This window comes from Haemorhous mexicanus, chromosome Z (assembly GCF_027477595.1).
Source record: "Haemorhous mexicanus isolate bHaeMex1 chromosome Z, bHaeMex1.pri, whole genome shotgun sequence".
NCBI lineage: Eukaryota > Metazoa > Chordata > Aves > Passeriformes > Fringillidae > Haemorhous > Haemorhous mexicanus.
In genome coordinates, this window is record NC_082381.1 from 70,417,198 (window position 1) to 70,443,656 (window position 26,459).

A 26,459-nucleotide genomic window follows, 5' to 3' on the forward strand; every position below is an offset into this window, starting at 1 on the left:
TTTGACTCTGCAGAAATCTTCCAGTAAGTAGTTACTCTGTATTACTCAAAATCCACCAAATGTTATTCCAGACAGAGCTGTCACCTATTCAAGAAGACAAAGGTATTACCAGAGATGACAAAATCAGGGACAGCCAGCCCTCTTTACCACTCTGCCACCTCTGCCTGCCTCCAGTTTTTGAACCACAGTGTCTACAGTTTTTGAACCTCTCAGGGCTGTTAAAGACAGTACAGTTGGGTACAGGGATGTCCTTGACTACTGGGTGATAGAGTTCAAAATGATTAAAATTTACTTTGCATCACCTCTCCTCAAGAGGTGGCAAGAAAGTGAGCTCTGCTGCAAAATTGGATTGCTTCTTTGCTCTCCATGAATGAAAATCCTCTTATGTCTTGGTAGATTCTTAAAAATGAAATGCAGCATAATGAAAGGAAAACTCTGTAGGGAAACTCTTCCACTACATCTTCTCTGGTTGCTTCTTTCCTTTTTTTCTGCTTTATCTAGTTCCCTTTTTATGCTACTTAGACTGTTCTCCTCCCCACCTTTCTTTGTAGCCTGTTTGAAAAAATAAGGTGTTTTCTTAGAAACTCTAATCTAAAAACCTTTTAACTGTTAAAGATTAACCAGTAAAGCATCTGTGAAAAAGCACGCACTTCCCTGACATTTGACTCCATCCTGTCACATTGAGAAACTCCACTATTGTAATGCTTCAATAGCTTGTTCACACTTACCAGATTGACATGAAGGCCCGAAAGCAGGCTAATGTCATGCCGTGTACTGTCGGGAGCCTCAAATGCCCCTAACCATTAACGGGTTTAGGACCTGTCTTTCAGTGGCACAATCTATTGGTGATTTTGATTACAGTGAAGTTTTCTACTGACTTTTCCGAGAGTGGCTTGCTCACTTTCAGAGTGGAACAGAGGTTGCACGAGTGCCTGTGCACAAAGGGAAAGAGATGAATACAGCAAATCAGGCCCAAGTAGGGGACATAAAAAGGGCTTTTTAGTAGTTGGTATTTGGTTAACCCTGCTGGATGTCAGGTGCCCGCCAAAACTGCTTTGTCACTACCCTCCACAACTGAATAGGGGAGAGAAAATAAAAGGCTCAATGGTTGAGATAGAGATGGGGAAGGGATCACTTATAGGTCACAAAACAGACCAAACTTGGGGATATTAGTTGAATATATTACTAAAAACATCAGAGTTTTGTAATGAGAAAATTAAAAACACCTTCCCCTACTCTTCCCTTCTTCCCAGCTCTGTCTCCTTCCCCATAATAGTGCAGGGAGATAAGGAATGGGAGTTATAGTCAGTTCATCACACATTGTTCCTGTCATTGCTCAGGGAAAAGAGGCTTTCCCCTGCTCCACCATGAGGTGTCCCCCATGGAAGACAGTTCTCCATTCTGAATTCTTCCCGCAGTCTTCAGTTCTTCACAAACTGCTCCAGTGTGGATCCCTTTCCATAGGGTGCAGTCCTTCAAGAAAAGTCTGCTGCAGTGTGGGTCCCCCTGGTAGGTCACAAGTCCTACCAGGAAACCTGTTCCAGCATGGGCTCCTCTTTCCTTGGGTGGGTAGGTCCCTGCCAGCACCTCCTCCAGCACAGGCCTCCCACAGGGTCACAGCCTCCTGTCAGGCATCCACCTGCTCCAGTGTGGGTCTCCTCCAGGGCCTGCAGGTGGATCACTGCATCCCCAGGGACCTCCACAGGCTGCAGGGCCACAACTGCCTCACCATAGTCTGCACCATGGGCTGCAGGGGAACCTCAGCTCTGGTGTCAGAAGCACCTCCTGCACTGACCTTGGTGTCTGTGGAGCTGTTCCTCTCTCCTGTTCTCACTCTGCTCTTCTCTGAGTGCATCAACATTGTGCAACAACTTCCTCTTCCTTCTCAATTTGGCTGTGGCCAGCAGTGGATCCATCTTGGAGCCAGCTGGGATTGGATCTGTCTGACAAGTGGGAAGCTTCTTGCAGCTTCTCACAGAAGCCATTCCCACTACCAGAACCTGGACACACAAACCCTATACAACAATGTACTTGTACAGCTGGAAAAGCAAAGCTTTGGAATTAGTATTTTAGGTCACACAATTACTTCAGACAAGAAAACTCAATGCCCTGGTGTTGATAGGCAGTTTCCGAATGTTGAATTTGGGGGCCAAATGTGGTTCAAATTTTCAAACTTCACAACTTTATCTGAATTTCCAGGATTAACAAATATTTTGATCTTTCCTGTACACAAGTTGGTGAAAAGCAGTTTCCAATGTCATTGAGAAGTTTCCACTTGGCATTTTGCATAGTCCTTTTAGTGATATTAAAGTATTTATTTATATCTCATAATGAAATCATGGTAGAAACCATTTCACAATTTAGATTGAATTAGACTAGACTGCAAAATTTCTGGGTTTTTTTAGGAATTTCAGTAAAATTTCAAGTTGCTATTCAATTTTTGCCTTAAAAATAGAAGTAATTACTTTCATTATATTCTAATTTGTGATCTGGAAGCTTATGAATCCCCTAGCAAAGACCAGATATCCAAGAACAAGAAGTAACCAGACTGATAATCAAAAAGAGTGGGAGAAACGGAATGTTGTTGGTTTTTTCTCATTTATGTATTTTTAAATTTTTTTGTGGTTGTTGTTGTGGTTGATGTAACATCAACTTCTATATGTATGTAGGGTAACTTCCTTCAGTATTCTCTGCAATTTGCAGAATCTTAGACTAGAGGATTAGGGGGCATGTCCTAACAAAGGCCATTAACTCCTATATGGCTTCATATATGGAAGTATTGCCACCAGAAAAAACCAGAAGTGCTTGGAGGTAACTTCTCATCTTCAGTATCTGACAAAGAAATAAGCTGCCTTAAGAATGGAAAGAGTGACTAGAAAGTAACAGTAAGTAGTAGTCCTTTTATTTTGGTTACAATTATATCTACCAAGAAGCATTTCAGCTGCTTTCAAGAACATGAAATGACTCTGAAAATCTTGTCCTAAGTTTAGAATTTCCATTTTGTTCTCTTACTGCATCTCTCAATAGAGAAGGTGAGCACAACAAATATAATACTTCAGCTGCAGTAAGCCTCTCAATGAAACAATAGTTGTCAGGAAGGGAAATGATTGAAGAGGAGGCTTCAAAATATTCTTTAGAAATACTTGAGGAGCCATGTCAGGATCAAAGAAATTACAAATAGCATCAGTTATTAGTTTTCTGCTTTAGTTTAAGAGAAATTTTTGACTTCTAGAAGTACTGAATTTTTCCTACGCTAGAAATCATTGGTTTTGAGTTTGCGGGTGTCACATGCACAAAGAAGACAGCACCTCAGGTGGAGAACTGGTCTATGAATGTAGGACTTTCAAACTGCCCTAAAGATTTAGCCCCCAAAATGTCTCATATGAAAAACATCAAACTGTATTATTCCATAACAGTCCATAGACTGATGCAGAGGTAATAATCAAGGAAGTGCAGCTTTTTTGGAAATATAGAGATTTAAAAATAAGATTCAATTGCAAACAGTTGCATCATGCTCATCCAATCTCTGTTTGAAGTGTTCTTATAGCCCATTGCTTTGCCTGCGGCTACTCTAGAGTGGGTGTAAAGGCATGTCAAAATGAGTGGAGGTATGAAAACAGGCACCCTTAAAAGGACTTCTCCAAAGAGATTCTTTGCTGTGAGGCTGCTGAGGTACTGGGACATGTTGCCCAGAGAAGTTCTGGATGCCCCATCCCTGGTAGTGTTAAGGTCATGTTGGATGGAGCTCTGAGAAACCTGGTCTAGTGGGAGGTGTCCTGCACATGACAGGGGGGGTTGGAGCCAGATGATCTTTATGGTCTCTTAAAACCCAGACCACTCTATGATCTTTTTTCTCAGCTCCCACCCACATCTAAAAGTGAAATAGTTCTCTGCCATCTGATATGAAGCCACATTCCCACTTTCACATTTTACTCTAGATCTATTTAACTATAGTAAATAAGGAGTCCTGGGAGAGAAATAAATACAGCACTACTATGAAGCACACTGTAAGACATAATGGTGCCTTGTGCAGGTGCTTAGCATGTCCCCAGATGCAATTGTGAAAAATGCAAGAAGTCTGCCTGGGAAAAGGTTCTCAGCATCAATATAGGCCTGAGATATATCCTGTAAAAGAAATATGCCCTGATGCATTTTTAGTCTCTTTCTGACAAGTAGAATTGCTCAGCTAGAATAGAGAGATAGAGGTCTTTTTTTTTTAATTTTTTTTGGGAGAAGCCATTTAGTTTCTGAGACTGTATGTTTCACTAGTTTGTTTGGTGGGTTTTCCTTCTTCAATACTGGATTTAGGCTCCAGATTCTCCATGGTAGAATGTCTTTTTCTAGGCAGGTACCTATTGATATATTTAAGCCTAGAGCCTCACTGTTTGATAATTCTGCTTCCCTCATTTAAACAGATTAAGTAGCATCTTAATCTGTAAAATTAATTGTTCTGAAATGTTTCAAGTGCTATTTATGGTAAGTGGAATGGAGTAAAGGAGCTTCAAGCACTTTGTAAAAAGAAACAGACTACTTAGCCCATCTCTGCAAGCGTGTCACATCTCTGCCTGCTAGTAGTGTCTGCTTAAAAGATATTCTTGTGGCTGTCTGGAAGATCAAGGATAATAATGGCAATGTAAATGAATCTGTGTTGGCCTACAAAGGGGTATGCAGGGTTTTTTGCATCAGCCTAATAAAGTCAGGCCAGTAAAATCCCCAAAGTGGATTGATGCACAGACAACAGCCTGGGCAACTGTTTAATAACCTCATGGGGCCAGCTCCTCTCCTGTCACCTCTTCTCCTGACATGGTGCTTATTAAGTACAGCTCAGCTTTGTCAGGCTAGTCAGACTGGAGAGTTTACTCTGTCCTTGAGGATGGCTTCACTTCCTTGCTCTGGATTTATTGTTGCTGTGGTTACAGACACTTGAGCTGGGAAGAGTAAAAGGAGTTCAGATATGTTTATGTGAACTCTTATGACGTGCATATGTAAATGCGTATCCTTTAGAAGGAGAACATTAATCACAATAGGAAGGCATGTGTTGATGTGCTGGCTGCATTGTGGTGGATCATTTTTTTCCTGTGAAAATATCAGATTTGATTGTAAAGGTTAAAGAAAAGAGGGATACAGCAAGAAATGCAGAATAAAAGTTTCTGTAACACTGCCTTCTACCCGTCATGGAGGAATAGATAGTGATGTGTATGCCTGGCTGTGTTACCTGGTCAGGAATGTGTAGACAGGATCAGAATCTTCTGTTTGGAGAAGGCTAGAGGTAGTTTTATGTAAGTTTATGTTGAGTATATCTGAGCTATTTGAGCATGTGGTTTTATTTTCCCTTTGTTTTGTTGAGGTCTTAAAACTCTCTGTTACCCTTTTGAGAATGTTCAAAAGGCACTAAAGAGAGAAGATGCAAGAAAGGACATTCTTGATGCCTATTTCCATGGCATGACCTTGTTGCCAAAGAGGACGGAGAAGACCATGGGCAGGACAAAGCATGAAAGAGTTTTTTTTTGGGTAACAACAGTGTGAGGTGAAATCTTTGTCATCTCCTCCATCCAGAGTTTTGTTGTACACATTTTCTGTATTTGCTGTTTTCCCTGCACAGCTTCAGCTCTTTACTTGAAGGGACTGAAGACTGTAACTTGTCCTAGCAACAAATCTCTCTAAGATGCTTCAGGTAAGTCCTTGTAAGATCTTACCAGGCAGTTTATCTAACTGTTCTGATCAGTGTCTTCCTCAGTCCAAAAAGAAACATGAATGCCTTTCCCATTGAAGGTGGCATATGGTGCTCTCTCACTCTCCAGATCAAAACTGATCTATGACTGCTCAAGCATTTTCTTCATGACTGCCACTGCTACTTTGCAGCACATCTGCCATCTGAACATGCACTGGAAGATAGTGAGTTTTTGTGACTTTTTGAGTGTTGGTGACTCTTAATAAATTGTGGATGTAACTGCAGGCTTGCACAGTGCATACTTTCATAAAGTAAAGCCATTGGGTGTCCACAGTTCTGCATCATAAGAAAAGATATCCATTATGCCTTTTGCACCACTGCTAGAAAAACAAATAGATGAGTGGAGAATTTTTTTCTTGGTTTTTTGGGCACATTTTTTGTTTTGTTTTGATTGGGGCTTGTTTGTTCGTTTTACTTTGTTGTTTATTCTTTCTGCTTAATTTCAAAAGCCTAATTTAAAATGCCTGATCTGTGGTAATCTTACAGATATGGGAGACTACAGAAGTGTCATTAGCTATGAAATATAACAAAGATTTCTGTTTGATTAGTAATTAGCTCATGCAATTTCTTTTTCAGGAATTGTCTGAGAGGCTTGTTGCTAATGAAGATGCTCAGTTTCAACACCAATCTATTTGTGTGTGGAAACCAGCTATGACAAGATGGTACAAACTATATGCCACACAATTAAAAATTTGTTGAAATTCCCAGCCTATTTTTCTTAGCATTTTCTCCAAAAATTAAACGAAATTAGCAAGTTCTTACATTTGATAAACTAGTCACTTCTAAATTTATTGGAACCATAATTTAGAAAGAGGCAGCACTTATTTTAATCCATTTGAAACATATCTTGCCTATGGCTCATTTTCTGAGTGTCTTGAAAAGCATGTCTATCTCACAACTATTTTCCCATAGTTTACCTTTCCTTGAGTATTAGTAGCTATATCTTCAGTTTCAAAGTAACTTCTTAATCTCTGGCCTGTTTACCAAGCACAGGTGACATAATTGTCATGGCGAGAATGGGAACAAAAACAACCTTATTTGTCTAAAATCAGATGGGGAGTCCAACCAGGCATAACTGTACCATATTCCCAGAAATGTGTTGAATAACTTTTTCCCTTGATTATCCATTTATTTACTTTTATTTTCCTGCTTTTCTTCCCAATCCATCTGCAGAATGGTTTTATAAAAATAAATAAATGAAAATCCATTAAAGGATTAGGTTTCCCCAATGTATTGTTAGGTACATGTAATGTGATCAAGAATCAATTTTAGAAAGTAACTTCTTGGTATGATTTTACTGTAGTTTTGTATTCCTTTAGTAATGTCATATCTGTCAAGGCAGAATGGACCATGGATTTGTTATAATTAATCATAAAGCTCCCTTTTCTAGTCTTTCATTTTTCTTCATATTTCAGAGACTGGCAGAGAAAGGGAAGAAAAACTGCTTCACTGTTAGGAACATTATGCAATTTAATGGCTTTTATAGGAGTCCTTGTGGACACTAGCATAAGAAATATGAGAAGGAACAGGAGAAAAAAGTAGATGGTTGGTTTTTGAATAGGGAGAGGTGAGCTTTCAATGGCTTCCTCAGGAGTTTTTTAGATTTGTTTCTCACTGTGACACTCAGTTGCCCTACAAGTTATGCCCTGGGCCTTGTTGGTCTGAGTATGAAACAAACAAAATAACTCAAGGGTTTTGATTTGAAGGTCAGTTCTCATTCCTTCACCCAGGTGTACCATCTTTGTAATGCATTCTCATAGCAAAATGTCTGCAATCTGGCAAAATTAGTAGAAGCTTTTTCATGGACACTGAACATCGCAGAGAAAGAGCTCTTTGACAGCATCCAGTTCCCTCCAGTTCAAGCAGCATGGCAGCCCATGAACTCCTAGAGTGTGTTGATTAACTAATGAAGAAATAGGAAAACTATAGGATAGAGAGTTATTTATAGATCTGTGTCACCACATGCTGCTTGGATAAAGAGTCTGTCTCTTTCAGGTTCAAAGTACAAACAAGCAGGTACTCAAGCCTACACCAAAGATCTTATTTTTTCTTACCCTTGCAGCTGTTGTGCAGCACATAGTGTGTGGAGATGACACAGACAGCTACATCTTCATTAGCACCAAAAAGTTTCCATAGGCTATATTGGTTTATCTGTGTTTGCCTCATTAACTCACTTGTTTCTAAAAGCCCAAAACAAACTTTTACTCAGGTAAAATCCTTGCTGATGGTTCTGATTCAGAAATGGTGTAACATGTACTAGTAGCTTATTGTTATTGATCTTCCTACTACTCTAAGCTCTTGTAGTGGATTGCACCACAGCATGCACCTGTCAGCTTGGCCAACTATAGCCTAACCAGCACTGTGCAGGTGTTCTGCAAAGTTAGCATTCACTTCTTTGTTGGCCTTTGGTTTTGGTGGGGTTTTTTTGTGGTTTTTTTTTTTTTTTTTTTTTTTTTTAATGATACATGTTAGAATCCTTTTGGAGTCATGGAGTTCCCACTGTCTATAAGGAGTTTATGTTTCCAGACTTGTTTATGCACCCAGTTCAAGGATAAGGCTGTGATTACAGCATGCTGTTCTCACCCAGGAACAGCAAACAGGTCTTATAGCCCTCCAGCATCCTAAAAAAGATTGTCACTTCCTTTAGCTTTGTCTGTGTGAGTTCCTAGAGGATAAAACTTTTGCTCCCATCACTGTCAGTAACACATACAGGTAAAATTTTACTTATGAAAGATTTAAAACAGTTGGTAGATAGCATCTGAATTACAATTCTCAGCTGTGCAAAGCTGTAAGATGTAGGCTCCAGAACAGCCCTTGTCCCTCTCCTTTTTCCATATACAGTTTTCAGACATGGGGCAGACTAAAATGAAAAATCTGCTGATGCAAGATTATGATTTTTGGGAACAGGCTGGCCAGGTGTACTTTGGTTTTCTCATTATGTTCAGTCAGGCTTCTCTGGCTGACTGCAATGCACTTTTTGCGGGTGATTTAATTTTCCTTCCTGGTATAGATTGAGTTGCAATCAGGCTGCATTCAAGCAATACACTCTGAGGAGGTGAGTCACTACCAGAATCCCAGTGTGTATATAATAAAGTGCATTATATAGTATGTATGTGCATGCATTCTAAGTTTATTTGTATATACAGTATATTCTACTATATACTGTATTCATGTATTCTACTATATACATTACGAAGAAAGTTTAAAATATACATATGTAGTAGAATATATATATTACATATGTATATTATCTATGTATGACACCACGACACTGCTTCTATTAAACATCCCCTTTAATGAAATTTTTTATATACACTTAAGATTTATTTCTCATACTCTTGCAATAGTCATTATTCACCCTACTTTTTGTGGCACCTTCTTCCTTCACTCCTGCCTAGCATCAATTTCAGAGGCAAAACAATTTTTTATGGACATACTGGTTTTAATATTGTTAGTTGAGATAGGTGGGTTTACATGGAAAATTCTCTATCTGAATAGCTTTGTCATATTTGCAAGAGTTCATCAAGTTCACTATTGTTCAAATGTCAAAACTGGAGCCCAACACATAGGTCAACATGTAGCTATTGAAACAGGCTGACAGGACAATAATGGAGTATGCTGTGGTGTGTTTGTGGTGCCAAGGAGCCACGCAAACCCAGCAGTGACTACTCACTCTGTACAGTCACCTGCAGTGACTGTGTCCCCAGACGGAGGGGGAAACCTCCCTGCAAAACTCAGCTCATCCAGAGAGATATGAGCAGGACTGAGTCATCTTCTCACCTTGTCCCACAGAAAAATTGATGATACATGTCTGAGGAAGAATTCCTTTGTGGTGTGGAAACTGCTCCTGGAAAGTCACTGCCAGCATTACACAAGGGGCCATCCATGGTGTTCTGGAAGAGACCTGGGCAGAAAAATTATCAGAAAGCCTCAGCTAAATGAAAGGCACTATTCTGGCTCAGGAATAGGAGAAGAAGCAATATTTTCTGCAACAAGCAGTAAGAAAAGTCTGAAAATAACTCCAACTGGAAAATGAAAAGGGGCATAGAGGGCCCTTTTTTTCCCAATACAGCTGCCCAACACAGTGCTGTGGTGGCTGTGGGAGACTGGCCATGTGCAGCAGAACCTGCTTTGGACAGGTTTGGCAGTTGTGACTCAGAACACTGGTACAAGTGCACAGGCAAGCCAGGTGCTCTCCAGAAAATCAAAACTTGCAAACAAAATCTGGGTTACCCTGGCATCTTTCTTCAAGATTGGTGTGCAGGTATCTGTTGGTGTTCTTGGGATGACTACCTTGTACTTTGTCAGTAAAAGCAGCTAACATTGTTGCTGGAGTAGGGAGTGGTTCATATGGTTCTGCTGATCAGCTGTTCAAGGCTTCAAATACAGCCCTAGTGAGTGCTTGTCTCTAAAAGACTCTTAAAGTGTATGAGCAACTTGGATTCTAGTAAGTATCAGTATTCATGGCAAGCACAGTTCTTCATTCATCATACAGTAGCAGTTGTGTCTTTAGCATCTGGTAAATGCCATTGGGCTGTCTCCAGAGTCTATGTTTATCTCTTGTCCTATTCTTGGATGGGGCATGTAGTGAACTTAAAAGATTACTTAAATTTACAGTAAATATCATGTGCAGGTCTCACATGCTAAGAACCAAGAAAACCTGTCTGCTGCTAGTTCCTCTTTTACAATGTAAATGTCTCTGACTTGTTCTGTGTCTCGGTTTTCTTTGTGTGCGTAGGGCACAGCTGTTTCCTTTATGCTGCCTTTTTCCTGATGTATGTTAATGATTTACCTGCCCTGAACAGGTCAGCCATTATTTCTGTCCTCTCCCAACATTCACGGACTTGCTTGATGGTTCAAATTACCTTTGCTCCTGAAGTGCATGGAAAGCATGGACTCTTACTGTCTTTATGGGCTCCAAAGAAAGAAAAGCTGTAGATACTAACACTGTTGGCATCAAATGTGTTAGAGCTGTTAGTTTGCATCTGGTTATTGTTTTTTGGCTTGCTTTTCTTTTTCACATGAATGAGAACAGCTGTGCATTTTTGAAGCCTACAGGTAACCTACTTTTTATTGCTATGCACCCCAGTGTCACATTTTTTCTTAGCCAAGGCAGCCCTATCAGGCATGGCAAAACAGATTTTGCAACATAGGAGGAGTATTAGCTGCTGGCTAAGCCACATCCCTCTGGACAAAATCAAGACTTATTACCCTTGAGGCTCACAAGAGCTCTGTCTGAGCAGGGATGTGGTGGTCCTAAGGTTTGTTTGTGTTTTTTCTTGCCCAATATTTTAGACAAAAAAATTAGTTTGAACCAAGAAATAAAAAAATGGTTCTAACTTTTGAATGCTGAAGGGAAAAGGGGATGTTTAATTTTATGTGATTGTTCCCTCTTAGGTGAGACATACAGTATTGCTCAATGGTTTATCATATTTTGACATATCCCTTTTGGCCAAACCCAATGATCTTATTAAGACGCTCTTTCAAAAGCTTGGAGATTTCATAATCTGTCATAATCCTAACAATTCCAATAAAAGCATGAAGCAAATACTAAAGGACAAGATCCTCTTCCTACTCCCCACCCTAATCAATCACTCAGTGTTATGGAGCTTCTGCGGGATCTCTGTTACAAGCTATGTTTTCCACATCCTACCACCTATTTGTCAGCATCTCATAATGTTTCCACACTTTTAACAATCTTTCTATGCTGCTTCTCCCTCTTGTTATCACAAACTTCAGTTCTGAGCTTTAAGCTTCTTGCTGTCTTTCAACTCAGAGACTCCTTATGCATCTTTGCATTGACATTGGCCGTTCATTTCTCAGTGTTAGCTCACAGACCTTTTGTCTTGTGCATTTCTGTACATCTCAAATGATTTGCCTCTTTTCTTCAAGTTGCCTTCATATCCACTCCCTACTCCTTGTTTTTGCAGTCTTTTGACTCAAGCAATCATCTCCATGCTAACCATCTCAAAAAGCTGTAATTTCTAGCCTTTTGTGGACTAAAATGATAGACCAACTAAAATGGAGCACCTGTTTACACACTAGAAATTCCCGGTTACCTTTCTTTGTGCCCTATACTTGTCTAGATGGCAGTCACTGGGGACAGATGCTGTCATGCTGAATACCCTCTAAGAGAGGAGTACTGCATCTTTTTGGGGTAGGAGTGTTCCCAAAAACAGTGAGCCAAAGCTGACTGATTGTGTTTTGTTTTTAAAAAGGAATTTTTACACCTTCCTGGTGTTGCTTTGGGTGACACTTAGTTGCCATAGATCCCAAAGCAATACCAAGAAGCCACGTTGCAGTTTTCCTTTCTCCATGCTAGTGAGATTGAGATCTAAGGGCACCTGGAGAACCCCTTAACACCACAGCAGTGGGTACCACAACAATTAGAAAACCAGTTGTCACAGGACCACCAAACAGTTTAGCCTGGAAGGGTCCTTGAAGAGCACCTATTGCCAACCACCTTGCTGTGGGGAAGGACACCATTCCCTAGACAAGGTTGTTCAGAAGCCCTCTCCAGGCTGGCCTTGAACACTGCCAGGGATGGGAAATCCTCAACTTCTCTAGGCAACCTGTGCCAGTGCCTCAACATCCTCACAATTGAGAACTTATTCCTAGTATCCAATCTAAACTTACCCTTTTTCAGTTTAAAGCCATTCCCCCTTGTCTTACCACCACATGCCCTTGTTAAAAGCCCCTCCCCATCTTTCCTATCGCCCAGCTGAGGGACTAAAAGGTACTATAAGTTCTCCCTGAAGACATCTCTTCAGGCTGAACAGCCGCAACTCCCTCTGCTTTTGCTCACACGGGAAGTGCCCCAACTCTCGGATCGCACTTGGCGGCCTTCTCTGGTCTCGCTCACGAAGGTTCCTAACGCTGAACCCCGGTCGAGTGAGCCGTGCGGAGCGGTGCGGGGCGGTGTGAGCCGGTGCGGAGCGGCGCGAAGGCAGAGCAGAGGGCAGCACGGAGCGCTGCCGGGGCGGAACGGGGCGGTGCGAAGGCAGAGCGGGGGGCGGTCCGGGGCGCTGCCGGGGCGGAGCGGGCGCTGCGGCCCGCCCCCTCCGCGCCCTCCTGCGGGCCGTGCGGTGCCGCCGCGCAGTTGCCGCCCGGCGGTGCGGGGACAGGTGGGGCTCGCTGCTGCCACGTGAGTGGATCCGGCGGGAGCGGGAAACCGTAGCGCGGGGCACCGCCGTCATCTTGGGAACAGGAGTCTTCGCATTCTTCCGCAGGGTCTGTCCCGCGCTGGGGCTTGCGGGACGGGCTCGGGCTCGGGCTGGGCGGGACGGGACGGGGCTCAGCTGGGGCTGGGCGGGACGGGACGGGGCTCGGGCTGCCTCCTGCCTGCCTTCCTTTCAAACTCCCTGGTTGCTCCCGCGTACCTCTTTTCTCTTCCGCAAAGCTCTGTCTGTTCCGTGCTGAGCTTTTTTGCTCCCCACCTTCGTTCTCTGGGTGCACCTGCATCCCTGGTCCCTCTCCCTGTCCGCACCCTCCCGTGCCACACTTCCAGACTCTCAGGCACTGCCCCGTGGTGCTTCCTCCTCCAACCCCACTGAGTGTACTTCACCTTGCAGTGCCTGGCCTCCAAGCTTTCTCACTGTGCCCTACACCGCACCGTGTCTGTGCCCCTAAACCCTTTCACCGCGTCTGGCACTAAGCAGTACTTGTTCCTCCAAACCCTCTGGCTGTGCCCCACACCTCCCGGTGCCTGTCTCTCAAGGACCTGTAGGTATGCCTCACATGAACAGAGCTCTCCTTCCTGTCATGAGGAACAAGTTACATCGTGGCATGTGCATGGCCCCACTGAATCAGGGACCTTATTGTTGAAAAATGTTTTTTTTTCCCCACACCTTTTGCTCCCAAAGGGAGATCCCAGGCATCAAGAAACGGAGGTTTTTCTCTTCAAGGGTGAAGGTTGGAGACAGTCAGGGGAGAGGTGTGGCCCATGTGCTTAACAGGGTGATATTAAAATGTAGGGCTGGAGGGGTGATGTCTAGCCAGGGGTTGTCTGGCAAGCTGGAAGGGTGGCTGTCTGGCTTGCTGCCTTCCTCTTCTCTGGAGACAGGTCACCTTTGCTGCCATGTGGGGCAGGTCTGTCCTTAAGGACTGGCCACATAGGCAGTAAGGTCAGGAGCCAAGGAGGCACGTCAGTGCCAGCTGCGGGGGGAGGCGTTGATGAGGCTACCTCCATTGGAGCAGCCTCTGAGACTTACTTGTCCTTTGCAACCGTAGATGTCATGTATATTGTTATAGAATTGTAAGTTTGTGTATACTTAATTTGTAAATACGTTTTGAATTGAAACTGTGGTTGGGTCTTGGGTGTTGCTGTCACCAAGACATAATAGTGTGATGCTTGAAAGGTCATAGTGAGGCAGCAAACCAGCTCTTACTGAATTATTTTTCGCTTGCATAGGAAATCAAGGTATGTTAATTAAAGTTGTTCAGACAAACCAGAAAACTTACAGGCATGTATGGATACTCTCTTCCTTACTTCATTGTAATTCAGTTCTTCCCAGACCCATGTGTAGGTCTGTACTGAGCACTACCATGTGGGAGAAGTTTCAACAAGTTTTTCTGGTTGTTGGGAGCAGCCTGGGAACATGCTGCCTGATTTATTCTGCTGCTCAACACTTGGGGTGCTGCTCGGAATGCACTCAGGCTGCCTTGGAGCTGCCTGGGGTAGAGGTGGAATCATGGTGTATTGACATGGCATTAGGCAGTGTGGATGTACCCTGAAAACACTTCCCTGAGGAGTGGGAGCACTTGTACTCACATGTTTACCTGAAGAAAATGTACAAAGACCTAGGATTTGAAAACCTAGAGAAACATAGGCTTAAAGTGAGGCACTGGAATAGCTTGCCCAGGGAAGCTGTGGATGCCCCATCCCTGAAAGGCCCAGGCTGGATGAAGCTCTGAACAACCTGGTCTAGTGAAAGGTGTCCCTGGCATGGGAGGAGTTTGGAACAAGGTGATCTTTCCAACCCAGGCCATTCTATGATTCTTTGAAATTCCTGCTAGGCAGCACCTCTGTTGAAAATACAGAGAATAATGCAACTTAATGGAATTTCAATATAATGTGATCTTTCTATTAAGAACTTATTGGTAGAGCAAGACAGGTTCTGGTACAGGAAGCAATATTCATGGAATGTGTTGGGAAAGATGCCACAGCATTCGTCAAGTAATACAAGCCAAATAGGATTTAACTCATTATGAAGCTCACGAAATACCATGAAATGCCTATCAACTAGTGGCATATCAGTAAAAGAGCTAATCAGGGGCGTTTTTGTATCTTGACATGGCTTGATGGCATTTGCCAAGTCTGCACCCCTTGCCTCTCTGTGCCTTTCCTGACTTTGTTTCTCTCTGCTGCAATAAACTGGCAATCTTTTTTTTTCACCCCACTGTGGACTTCTGCTCTTCCTCTTAAAGCTGCTTCTGCACAGTGTGTCTGTGTTAATGCTTCTTCTGGCCTGCCTGTATCTGGTTGCCTAACACACAAATTTCTGGAGGTGTGGGCAGCTGCAGAGCGAGGCAGAGGCGCAAGCAGTGCATGGGCTGGGCATGGGAGGCATGTGTGGGGTGAGGGAAGTGAGAGAATGTCACCTCTATGCCATGTTCAAGGGCAGGAGGTGGAAGGGAGCCAAGATCCCTTTATGGATCTTCATTAGCTGCTTGTGAAATCATGTTTGTTGTACTGTGGATCTAGCTTGGCAGACTTCATGTGGCATCTCTCCCTGCCTGATGACTGCCTCAGCATGGCTGTCAGAAGCTACTGCCCCATAATTTTCCTGGGGAAGGCTGGTGTTCTGAATTAAGATGGTTTAGCTGTCAGTTATGGGTTTAGACCAGCTGTGTTGTTTTGCCTGAAGTGGATCAAGGACAACTTGTAAAATAGGGATAGTAGAGCTATAGTGTATAGGCAAATATGAATAGATGGGATGTTGAAATCTTCAGTGGCACAGCCTATTTTATACAAATAATGTTCTAGCCCAACACTCATATTCACTTCAGGCTAATGGATGTCTGAAACTTTAAGCTGCTTCTCAAAGCCTGGGCAGCTGGAAAGGAAGAAATACTTGTTCCTCTCACTATTCCTCTATCCCTCACTGCAGCTCTTCACTAATCTGGTTTTTCTTCATGAAGTCACAGCATGTGGCACCTGGGCAGTGTTTTTTTCAGTTTCTTGTTGCTCAGGTATGTATTAAATTCAAGAAATGGTAGACTTAGGTATGTTTTTGTCTACTGCAGTTTATGGATTGTTAACTTCAAACAGCAGTTTTGGTAGGCCTGAGTACTTCTTAAAGGGAAGTTGGTCTTTGCTTGAAAGCTGTCCTGAAAGCTGAATGGGCACTCTGCATTGTTCCACAGTGCTAGGGAGCAAGTCCCATGTGCTTGCCCTGGGACCTCACCCGCTCACAAGGCTCACTGCTGCATGTGAAGGGCAAATGCAGCCTAAAGGGTGGAAAAAACCCTATTCCTCCAAAATATGAGATTATTAGAACAAAATAATTAAAAAAACAAGTGGTTAATTTTACAAACCGATTGTACTTTTTTTTTTAAACAGCTCAGTTTAAAGGGTACCTCTAAAGCTACAGGGATCTGCAGTAATTTAAGTGCCTGTTGTCGCATTTCCAGTTTGCCAAAAGTTTGGCTAAGTTGCCAGTGATGTAGCAGTTAAGAATTTTTTTCTATGTATATGACATTTAGTTGAAATCCAAACCATAAAAAGTTAAGTATGTGAGTTTACACTAATGAGAGACACCAGAATAACTCAGGTGTCTCTTATCTTTACCTGTCTTTGGTTTCAGTGTTTAATGCTCACCATTGCCATGCAAATATTGAATAGTTAGTTGGTTTTTGTTTTGTTTTTTGGTCAGGTTTTTTTTTAATGAATTCACAAAGTAAAATGCTTTCAATGTGTCTGTCAAGATGTCTTTTTTTTTTCTTCTTCATGTTTTTTGTTATTTTTGGTCTGTCTGCTTATGATGGCTACACAAAGGAATTTATCACTGAAGATGTTGATTAGAAAACACCTAAGTGGTTCGTGAATGGAGTAATGCGAGATGAATAAACAGTTTAGAGAACCACCGATTTAAGTGTCTTTAAGTGTTATCTTGGTTCTTGATGAGAGTCTGAGGAATTGAATTTCAGTAGCATTTAATTTCAAAATCCTGAGGCAGCACACAAATCGCTTCAAAACTACTTGTAAAGCCTATCTGGCCCAGAGCAAACTCTAGCTTCCACCTGCACAGAGGCACAGATGTCACAAGGAGGACAAATACAGGTGTCAGTAAGCTCCATGAATCATCTTATTTGCTAGGAGCAATGGTATTCAGATTGCCCCTTTTAACTGTGCCAGGGTAAAAGCAGCAAACACACAAACCCTTATCTCTACTCCGCTTGTGATACCTACTTAGGCTGGTGCTGCAGTTTCACCAACGTTTCTGTTATTCCACATGCTTCTCTTTGCATGTGCTTCTTGTGTCACTTTTATTTTGGGCTTGACTATTTCTTGGTGGTACTAAGAAGCACCAAGGAAACAGTCTGGGTTAAAAAATACCCTTTCCTTTTCTTGCTTGCTCTCCTGTGCTGGGTCTGTTTCCCAATCTGTTTTATTATGCAGCCAGAAAAATGGTTGTTCCAGCAGAAGTCAAGGGTGACATAGGAGCAGGTATGAGTAATGGGGAGAGAGGTTGATTAAAATTACATTGCTACTATTAAAAGTTCTCTTATAATTGCAAACTTACCCTGTAAACAGCCAGACTTGCTCGGCTTGAACTGGCTGTGCTCAAGGGAAGCTGCTTGTAGCAGCTTTATGAATTCCTACGTGCTGCCTGCCTGTGTTTAATTGTATTGTGAATTCCTTGTAGTTTGGATTATGTTTTATATTGATATGGGCCTTGGACTTTGGGCTCTGTGCCTGGAACCTCTGTTCAAAGACTTTTTTTTTTTTTTTTTTTAAAGCAATGCCTCACTGAATGCATGTGAATGTGAGCATAAGTTTGTCTAGTGCACTGCAAAACCCTGTGCAAAGAAATAGGATGTTCTGTGCAAAAAGCTGCCAAGTTTCAACAGGCATCTCATGGGCTGGAATTCAAGAGAATGCTCCTGTCCCAGTGATGGCATTCAGGGTTTATGGCTATGCCTGAGATAAAAATATAGCTTACTCTATTCCTTTTATTCTTTGTTTTCTAACAAAAGAAGGGGACGACTCTTGCTGGACTCTGACTCACAAAGATCAGTTTGTTGATTTGGAAATAATTTGCATTGTATCATCAGTCCTGAAATGACTTAAAGCCAAGTCACAAAAACCTGATTCAGTGGTTCTCTGTATGCTTTTAGAGTATGGGAACGGTTCACATTTGTGCTGTGTTCTTTCTTTCAGGAAAGTTGTGGCATTATGAATAGATGGAGATGGGCATGGGGAAATGTCTGTAGTCGGTTCAGAGAAGTAGTAGCTAGCAAGGTTTCCTTTTGTACAGGTGAAAATTACTTCAGGTATATTGCAAGAGAACAGTATGTTTTACAGTATTTGCATTCTTAACATCCTCAACAATCCCTTTTGTATTTGTTTAAATGTACAGCTGGAAAAATCTAGATTAAATACATTCATTATCATTTTGTAGTCAGAGTTCTAGCTTTTTTGTTTAGTGCTGAAGAAAAAAAATCCCTTTTTAGTCTTAAACTCTACAGAAGGGGTGTGATAAGCTTAATGAAATTATTATTGCTGCTATTATTATTACTTTGGAAGTGCCCTGTCCCCCTTTATCTCTTGTGAATGAGAATTGTAGAATATACGATCGATCAAAGCCAAGAGGATAATGAAGTAAACTCAAATGTTCACTGTCAACTTTGAAATTAAACCTCTCATAAAACTACTTGTAAGGTGCACTTCTCGAAAGCCTTGTTACAACCACTCTCATGATTTCTGCTGTGCTGCCAACATTGTTTCTGTAGCACCTGTTGTTCTGTAACAAGTCAGGTTGTTAAGGAGTTTCCTTAAGTTTGTTTTTACATGAAAAAGGAAAAAAATTTAAGACAAGACTGTAAATAGCCTCATGCCATAGCTCTTAGATGTTTAAGAAGTTTACTCAGTTTAACTTCTAACTAGGAGCATGGCAGATTTTAGAAAGAGAGGAGAGAATGTTAAATACAGGTGCCATTATAATATTCGGTGCCTCTCTTCAACTTTAATGACTGCTTGATATCTTAAGGGGTGAAGTATTCTCTGTCTGAATTTCAGATTATCCTGAAACATCTTTTTGCAAACTGAAGTGATCCACTTGATCAGTCAGGGAAGCTTATCCAAAAGTTGTGGAGAAAATGTTCCTGAGCATGGACTGGACCTGGACATGCTGAGTTCTGGTTTGCTCTGGAATTTTCCCCAGTTTTGAAATGATGTTGCTATTTTATTTTAAAACGGAACTTCTCATGTACCACATTTGAACTACATTTAAAAGTATAGAATGGAAAATTGCCTGTGGAGGTGTGGAAATTGTGCAATCTGGTGTTCTTGCTTTTATCCTGCAGAGAGTTTACGCATATTGTTGTAAAATGTGATATTTCGTCAGTTGCTTTCACCCAAGGTGCTGAAGCATCAGACAAAACTTGATTGAATCTAGAAAGGCTTTCGTGATAAGTGAGGGAGTCACTTTTACAGACCATGAAATTATATGACCTTGGCTCATTCTTTGAGATGACTGCAGTGGGAAGAGATCCAGTCTTCCTTCCAGTCAGTGGGATGGCATCACGCTTTTTGGATATGGTCAGCTGGATGAACCTGCACCTGAATAATGTATATATAAGACAAAGAATATGTGTGAAAGCAAATTGTTTGGCTTAAGTGTGAGCAATAGAGTCATCTTAGAGGCAGAATAAGAGTAGAAGAAAACCAGATTTGCTTTCATGATGAGGGTTACGGTGTTGCTTTAGGTTCAGAAAGGGGGGTGTGGCCTGCTAGTTTTGCGTATTAACTGGAGTATTGAGCCAGCACACAACACTCTGGTTTTGCTTACAGCTTTGCTGTGTTAACTAGTAGAAGACATGCTCCTTTTTCTCTGGGGACTGAGAACTTCATACAGAGAGTGAACCAAACCCACTGACCGACCTCTTCTGCAAGGCATTGAAACTGTATGTCAAAAACACTAAAACTATTTTTGATAACTTAAATGCATAGCTATACGTAAGTCTGATTTTCTTTGGTATTGGAGACAGTCCAGTTTTCTTCTGTTTTACTGCTGTAGCATGCTGAGTAGACTGTTAGACACTTGTCTGTTTCTAGTATACTGGTGTTTTAAAGGAACATTAGTATTAGGCTGAGTATTCTGCTGCTTGCCAAGCTTCTTTGCTGGAAATATTATTGTCTCCTGTGTTATTCTGATGTTGCACATCCATTGCCTAATGCACTTTGTTGATGGGATCTCTTTTTTTTTTTTTTTTTTCTTTTTGAAGCTATTTATATTTGGCAATCTTTCAGGATCGAAAAGAGGACAAAAAAAGTGCAGTTGCCTTGCCCAGACATAGCTGGTTCATCCCTCCATGCTGTCTGGATGAACTGTTGTATTTTAAACTGCAGAGATGTCTTGTGGTCCTGGGTGGTCTCCAAGTTATTGGAAAGATGGTAAAACGTACATTCTAATGTGGTAGTGGAAAATACTGATAGAAGATGGAAAAATCCTTACATACCTGTGATTAAACTTGAGCATGGATGTGTTGTTTGACTCTGCTTATCTGTGAAGTTACTATTTGGTGTTCCAGGCTGATTTAAAAAAGCTCTGAGTTACAAACTCATGGCCTGCACAGTGCTGCTTTTTGTGCTGTTCTTGAGCTTCCAGGAAGTGCAACATAATGAAGACTTTTAGAAATCCTTATTAGCAAATGATCTAAGGTCTAGATAACTAGATCTGGAGCAGAAGTATGCCTTCACAGCTGTGTAATGTCATTAATGTATCTTTGCCCATAATATCAACCTCTATTTTGCATGTTGTTCTGCAAACTCCTACACATTGATTTCTTGAAATTTGAATGAAAAATTTATATATTTTTAAAGCTGAATTTTCATAACAAGATCTGGTTTTAAAAAATCTTGATATATACTTTTGCTGATCAAGCCAGTTAATGTTTTTAGGTAATGGATGATTTTGCTTTCATGCAAGCTGTTGAGGTTAGGCTGTCTTCTGAATACTGTCCATGCAACATTGTGTTGCCCACACAGCCTTTTTCTTTAGTCTCTATAGGCCTTTGCCTGCTCTGGGTCACTGTGTCTGTATGTTTCCTCACTCTAATACTTATAGGCAGCTATGAATATTCCTATTCCATACTGTTTCTTGAGTTCTGACCTCCAAGTCTGTCACAAGAACCTTTTGAAAGTCCAGCACTGCCATAGTCCTTAGAAGAGTACGTGCATAGCAAGTGGAAAAGAGTATTTTTTGGAACTGCTGCTAGCACTGTGTGAAAGCAAAGGTGCTCTCATTCTTGTGTGCACCCCATGTGCCCAAGCTGCCAAACTGGATCTGCCTCCAACAGGTGAATCATCTCAAAAGGAAAAGGTACTGGGGAAAGTTATCAGGCAAGTAGTGTAAGCAACATGCAAGATGGCTGGAGTGGTACCCAAAAGTTTACTCAAATTTTGAATAGTATCAAGTGGGGCTTTATAATGTACTAATTCCCATGCATTCATCTCTGGATTCAACGTATAATCACAATGCAAGTGGCTTTGACTTCAGGGTGAGCCTGTGGGGTAATTTCCTCCAGTTCTCCTTAAACTTTGGATGTCCATTTCCATTCTCCACTCCATTGTGATTCCTCCATTGAGTATGGGGTATAATAGAAACATCTGGCTTTTCCATTTCAGAAACTGTGTATCACTTTTTCCCTTCCACAGTAACTTTGGTCAGGGGTAAGTATGAGCTAATTACCTGTCCTTTTTTTTTTTTTTTTTTAAGTGGCAATCTTCTTTGGGATGCAGAAATAAAAAATGGACTACCAGGAGAAAGTGACTTTAGTGCTCTGTTTAGTTGTTCTGACTGAGAGGTCTGTGTCTCCAAACAGTGCATAGTGTGCCTTCATGGGTTGCCTGATACTAGTACTCATGAGTGTGCTTCATAGTGATTAACCAAACCTTTCATCATGCTGAAGAATGTTAATTTAAACAACAACAACCTAAGTCCTGTATACCTCCCTGCATAACCCTCAGTGATTTGAAACTTCCAGCTTCAGCTGTATAAATTACCAGCTCTGGACTGGGAGGATTTAGGATGTGGCAGTTGCTTCCTGGAGTGCTCCAAAAAGTACATGTGCCAAGACTGGACGTGGAGCAGCAGCTTTTTAATGATACTGTCAGCATGTTTTCTTGGGTAGAAAGAGTGTTCTGAGACCTTAGTTTAAAAAGCACTTAGGACATTTCCTTTAAAGTGGCTTTTGTCACCCCAAAGTTCTGCCATCGCCTGTCACTGTGCCGCTGCTGCCGGCGTCACACGTCCCCAGGTTCACGTTGCCTGTGCGGGTCACTGCCAAAGGTGCCAGCACAGCTGGTTCCCGCTCTCTTGGAAGAGCCTCCCAGGGAGGGTGCAGTTGCTGATGTTTACAATGCTCAGCAGCATGTCCACTATGGTGCATGGAAGCTTAAAAAGAGAGGGGGGAGGGAAGGGAAGGTGTCAGTTCTAGGTCAGCTGCCTTTAAAATTTATGCCTGCCTACTGCAATGCAAGCAAAATAGGAGCAGAAGGAATGCATTATTTTGCTGCCTAGGATATCGGCCCAGGACCCAGAGGGTGGGTAGGTTGAGCAAGTGCAAGGCAGTGGGAAACAATGGTAAAGCAAATTAGCTCACGTCAGCATGGGAGAGTGGTGTGGGAGCAGTTCAACTACTGTAAATTGCTGCGTTAGAGGGTGTACAAAATAGTATGTTGCAACTCTGCACGGGTGTTATCAGTGTTACTACTTACTAATATTCTGAACCTATCAAGGTTAGAGCTGGTGCAATAAAAATTCCATAAAATGGCATTGATTTTGCAATGTTGTTTTGCCATGGCAACTACAGTGACAAGAGCTGAGTGTATGCTATACACAAGATGTAACTGTGGAAAAACACCTCTTCCTTTAATAATTACAAATATCTTTACTTGCTTACCTCTTCTTTCTTAGGGTGAATATTGTTTTCTTAAGGTAATTATTTACTTTTCTTTTTCCATCTCCTCTTCCTGTAAAACTCTTTTCTGATGTATTTTCATGTTACAAAGACAGCCCCATCTACCTTTTTCTACTGCAAGTGAAAATTATGGTCTAACTTTTTTTTTCCCCCCTAGTGCTGAATACCAACTGGTACATTGCCATTGATTACTTGGTTATTACATGTCTTTGGAAATAAAAAGGCTTCTCTGCTTTTTTTTTCCATTGGCATTGGCTAGGTTAGCAAGATACCACCTATGTAACAAGTCCTGTTCCCTTTTTCTGTAAGGAGTCTTGTCTGGAAGCTGAAGTCTAGCTCTGCTTTTCTGTTTCTGTTGAGCTTCCATGGAGTGAACCCCACTGTGACTATTTAATGACAATTTATGTTGTTGTTCTACTAAGAGGTGGGTAAACACAGACCAAGTCCTTGGTAGCAAACTGCTTCTATTGTGATTGATTCAATGTGTGAGAGCCTTGCATTCAGTTAACTCTTATGCATTAACTCTTAACTGTAAATTAGAGTAGACGATATGGTGGAGCCAACTCAGTGACTCAGCTTGCTGCTAAGAGAAGGGGACAGTCTCAGACATTAGACGTCTTTGATCCCTTTCATTCAAAGTATTTAGTTGGCACTTGCATTCCCTCTCTCTTTTTAGAGCTTACTTATAAACTGAGTATTAAAAATGTGCTTCTGAGGCAGCTAAAAAACCCCAGTCTGTGTTACCTTTTGCAGTGCAGGTAAATAGCAGTCCTAACCCCTCTAGTTCAGGACAGAGCTCTATATTCTCTTTTGCTTGGTTACTAATGATGTGTATACATTTTAGAAACACCACAGCTGCACATAATTCTTACATATCCTTATCAGATCTGTCTCGGCTGTAGCTGTTTGTACAGGAAAAACAAACAGAATGGTTAAGAGTTCTGTATTTTAGGAAGATGTTGGCTTGTAGATGAAGGAGCACGGAGCACAGGGGGTGTGAGTTAGCATGATTGCACAGCACGGCTGAAAAGACTAGATTGTGTTGCTGCTTTCTAGCCTTTAGTTCACGTTTTGGGAAAGTCTGCTTAAAATGACCTAAAGCTTAGCTGATCAGGTCTTTCAAGTAAATCTGAAATGCTTTCCTAATTGCACAATAAGGTAAGAAGGAAGCAGGAGAGTCTAAATCCTTTGGGAAAGGAGGACATTAACCTGGGTCAGATATGGCCCAGTTACTAAATCAATGCATTACCGAAGGCCTTTGATAAGGGTAATGATATACCATTATCTAATGAGGAAGTGAGGTGGCATTAACGACCTTATTTTGACTTCTAAGTGAAAGTTGTCATGGTGTGTGTGCCTCAGGAGTCACTGTGTATGCAGGTCTAGGTGACATTGTGAGCTGGTGTCACGGAGCTAGAATCAAAGTCAAAGGAGCCAAGTGTAAGCTGTGCTCTGGGGCACCAAGGAGGAGCTTCTGTTCTAAGCTCTGTGAGGAGCCACTCACTGCAGCAGAGTAGGTAGGTGAGACTAGTTGGCTGAAGGACGGCTGACATTAAATACTCAATTAAGAGCTTTTGTTAAAGGCAGGGGAGCACTGAAAACAAGTTGAAATTGTAGGAACTTTACCCCTGCTAATGTTGTTTGCTTTCTCTGAAACATTGGAAGTATGGGGGGAGAAAATTGGTGAAGATACAGTGATGTCCATGGTGCTCAAGTCCTAAGTGAAACTGAGAATTTTTTTGGGGATGTGCCCACAGTCTCATACTTGATTTAACCTGATAAGTGGATTTAGACTTGCAAAGAAACTTCCTTCCAGGCTATGGTTGCAAGAACTATTTAGACTTGATAAGTCTTTCTATTGATGTAGAAGATTAGTCCCTAGGATCACTTCACAAGCATCCCTGCAACCCCAGGTGATATGTTTCAGATATTTAAGATACTGGTGATGACAGGTCTTTTCCTGCCTTATTGTAGCACAATGTAATTTTTGTGGCTTCACATCTCATCTTGTAGCGTGTCCCTGGTGGACAGTGTGATGTCTTTTTGAGGTGGAGCATGTGAAGTGTTTGACTAGCAATCTAGTACAGGATTGTCTGTTAGTAGGTGGGATTGTACAATGATGTGGCCTCCCTACATGACTTCATTATCAGCTTAAAGGGATCTATGACAAGGCTGTTATTCCCACTTTTCTCCTTTTCTGTGGCATTTCAGTTTGTGAGTTTTAATGTTTCCTTTGCACAAGCCAGTTCAGCCTTTCCCTCTGTCTGAGTTGACTGAGAAATACTAACTTTTTTTCTTTCTCAAAGCCTAAGCTTTAATTTGGATTGTTGAACTGCTGTGGCTTATCTTGCAGCTGCCTGGAGCAGACCCACTGGCAGTGATGCAATGGGACTGGACTGCACAGGGGGCCTTCCTCATCAGACACTGGTGATTGGTTCAGTGTATGTGATCCAGGAGAGTGCCCATGTAATTCTGGCTGGGAGCTGGGTACAAAGCAGGGCGCTCCTGAAATTGTTCCCATAAGAAGGGGATTTTCCATGCCTGTTGTTACTGTTCAGCTTTGGCATGAAGTCTTCAGTATCTGTTCTTTTAACATTTATAGAGAGGCGTGGAAGCAAATACAAGCTGGTCTTTATTTTACACAACAGCAGAGTGGGAAATCCATTGGACAAACAAAAAACCAGTGTGAAGTGTAGTTGAAATGAAACCTGTTTTCACTAGTTGTGCTACTTAGATTACTTTAGTCACATAGGTGAATAACAGATTTGATGCTAGTTTAAAAAGCAAAGGATTCAATAAAGAGGTGCTATGTAAAAAATTCTGTGAGGGTGACTACACAAGATAAGCATTAGATATCTTATTGAATAGTTCCAATGAGGAATTTTGGAAGATGTTCTAATAAAGTTTCTAAGCCTCAGTAATCTGTTTTTAGGATGTCCACTGTCATCTAGCAGGGGCAGTGTTTATAAGTGATATTACCAAAAAGGAAAAAGCCATCTAATTTTAAGCAGGATGTAGCAAACTTGCCTGTGAGATGAATCTCTCACAAACTGGGCTGGGTGGTTGAGAGAAGGCATAAAAATGGAAAAGGTGACAGAAACTTTTCTCAGCAAAATCCACAACAACAGGTGACACCCAGCTAAAGTTTAAAACTTTGTTGCAGAACATGGGTGAGTAATCCATGTAATATAATAGGCAGTTTGTAGTTGCTTGCCATGTGACATAAGGGAGTAATGTAGGTAAAATAACTGCAATTATGTAACACACGGCCTTGGGAAATAGGAAGGGCAGAGCTGGTATTTCCCAGGTAAATCTTAAGATACCATCTGCGAAACGTCCTAATTTAATTACCTTCTGAACTTCAAGAGCAGAATTAACAACAGTATACAAAGTGATTCTGAAACATGAAAGTTTCATAATTGTGCCTGAATATGTAAGCCAGTATTACTGCCATTTCTTAAGCTATAATTTTGAAATCAGACCTGCATGTGTCAGTGTTGCTGTAGGCTCTCCCCATCTTCCAGTGGGGTCTGCAGGGTGGATGATCCTCCAGCCATCACTGTCTTACTGGGCTAGGTGTGAT

The 26,459-nt window shown here is 41.7% G+C and overlaps 1 protein-coding gene across 3 annotated transcripts in view; it reads left to right on the forward strand.

Moving 5' to 3' along the window:
- The first annotated feature begins 12,794 nt into the window (after window positions 1-12,794).
- Window positions 12,795-26,459, forward strand: part of ELOVL7 (ELOVL fatty acid elongase 7) — a 31,742-nt gene continuing 18,077 nt past the window's right edge. Inside the window, exon 1 of one of the 3 annotated variants that reach the window (XM_059874034.1) lies at window positions 12,795-12,961. The gene's annotated coding sequence lies outside the window, so the exon portion shown is untranslated. Of the gene's footprint in view, window positions 12,962-19,836; window positions 19,859-26,459 lie in introns of those variants that run through there. The other 2 variants (XM_059874036.1, XM_059874035.1) reach the window with 2 other exon arrangements.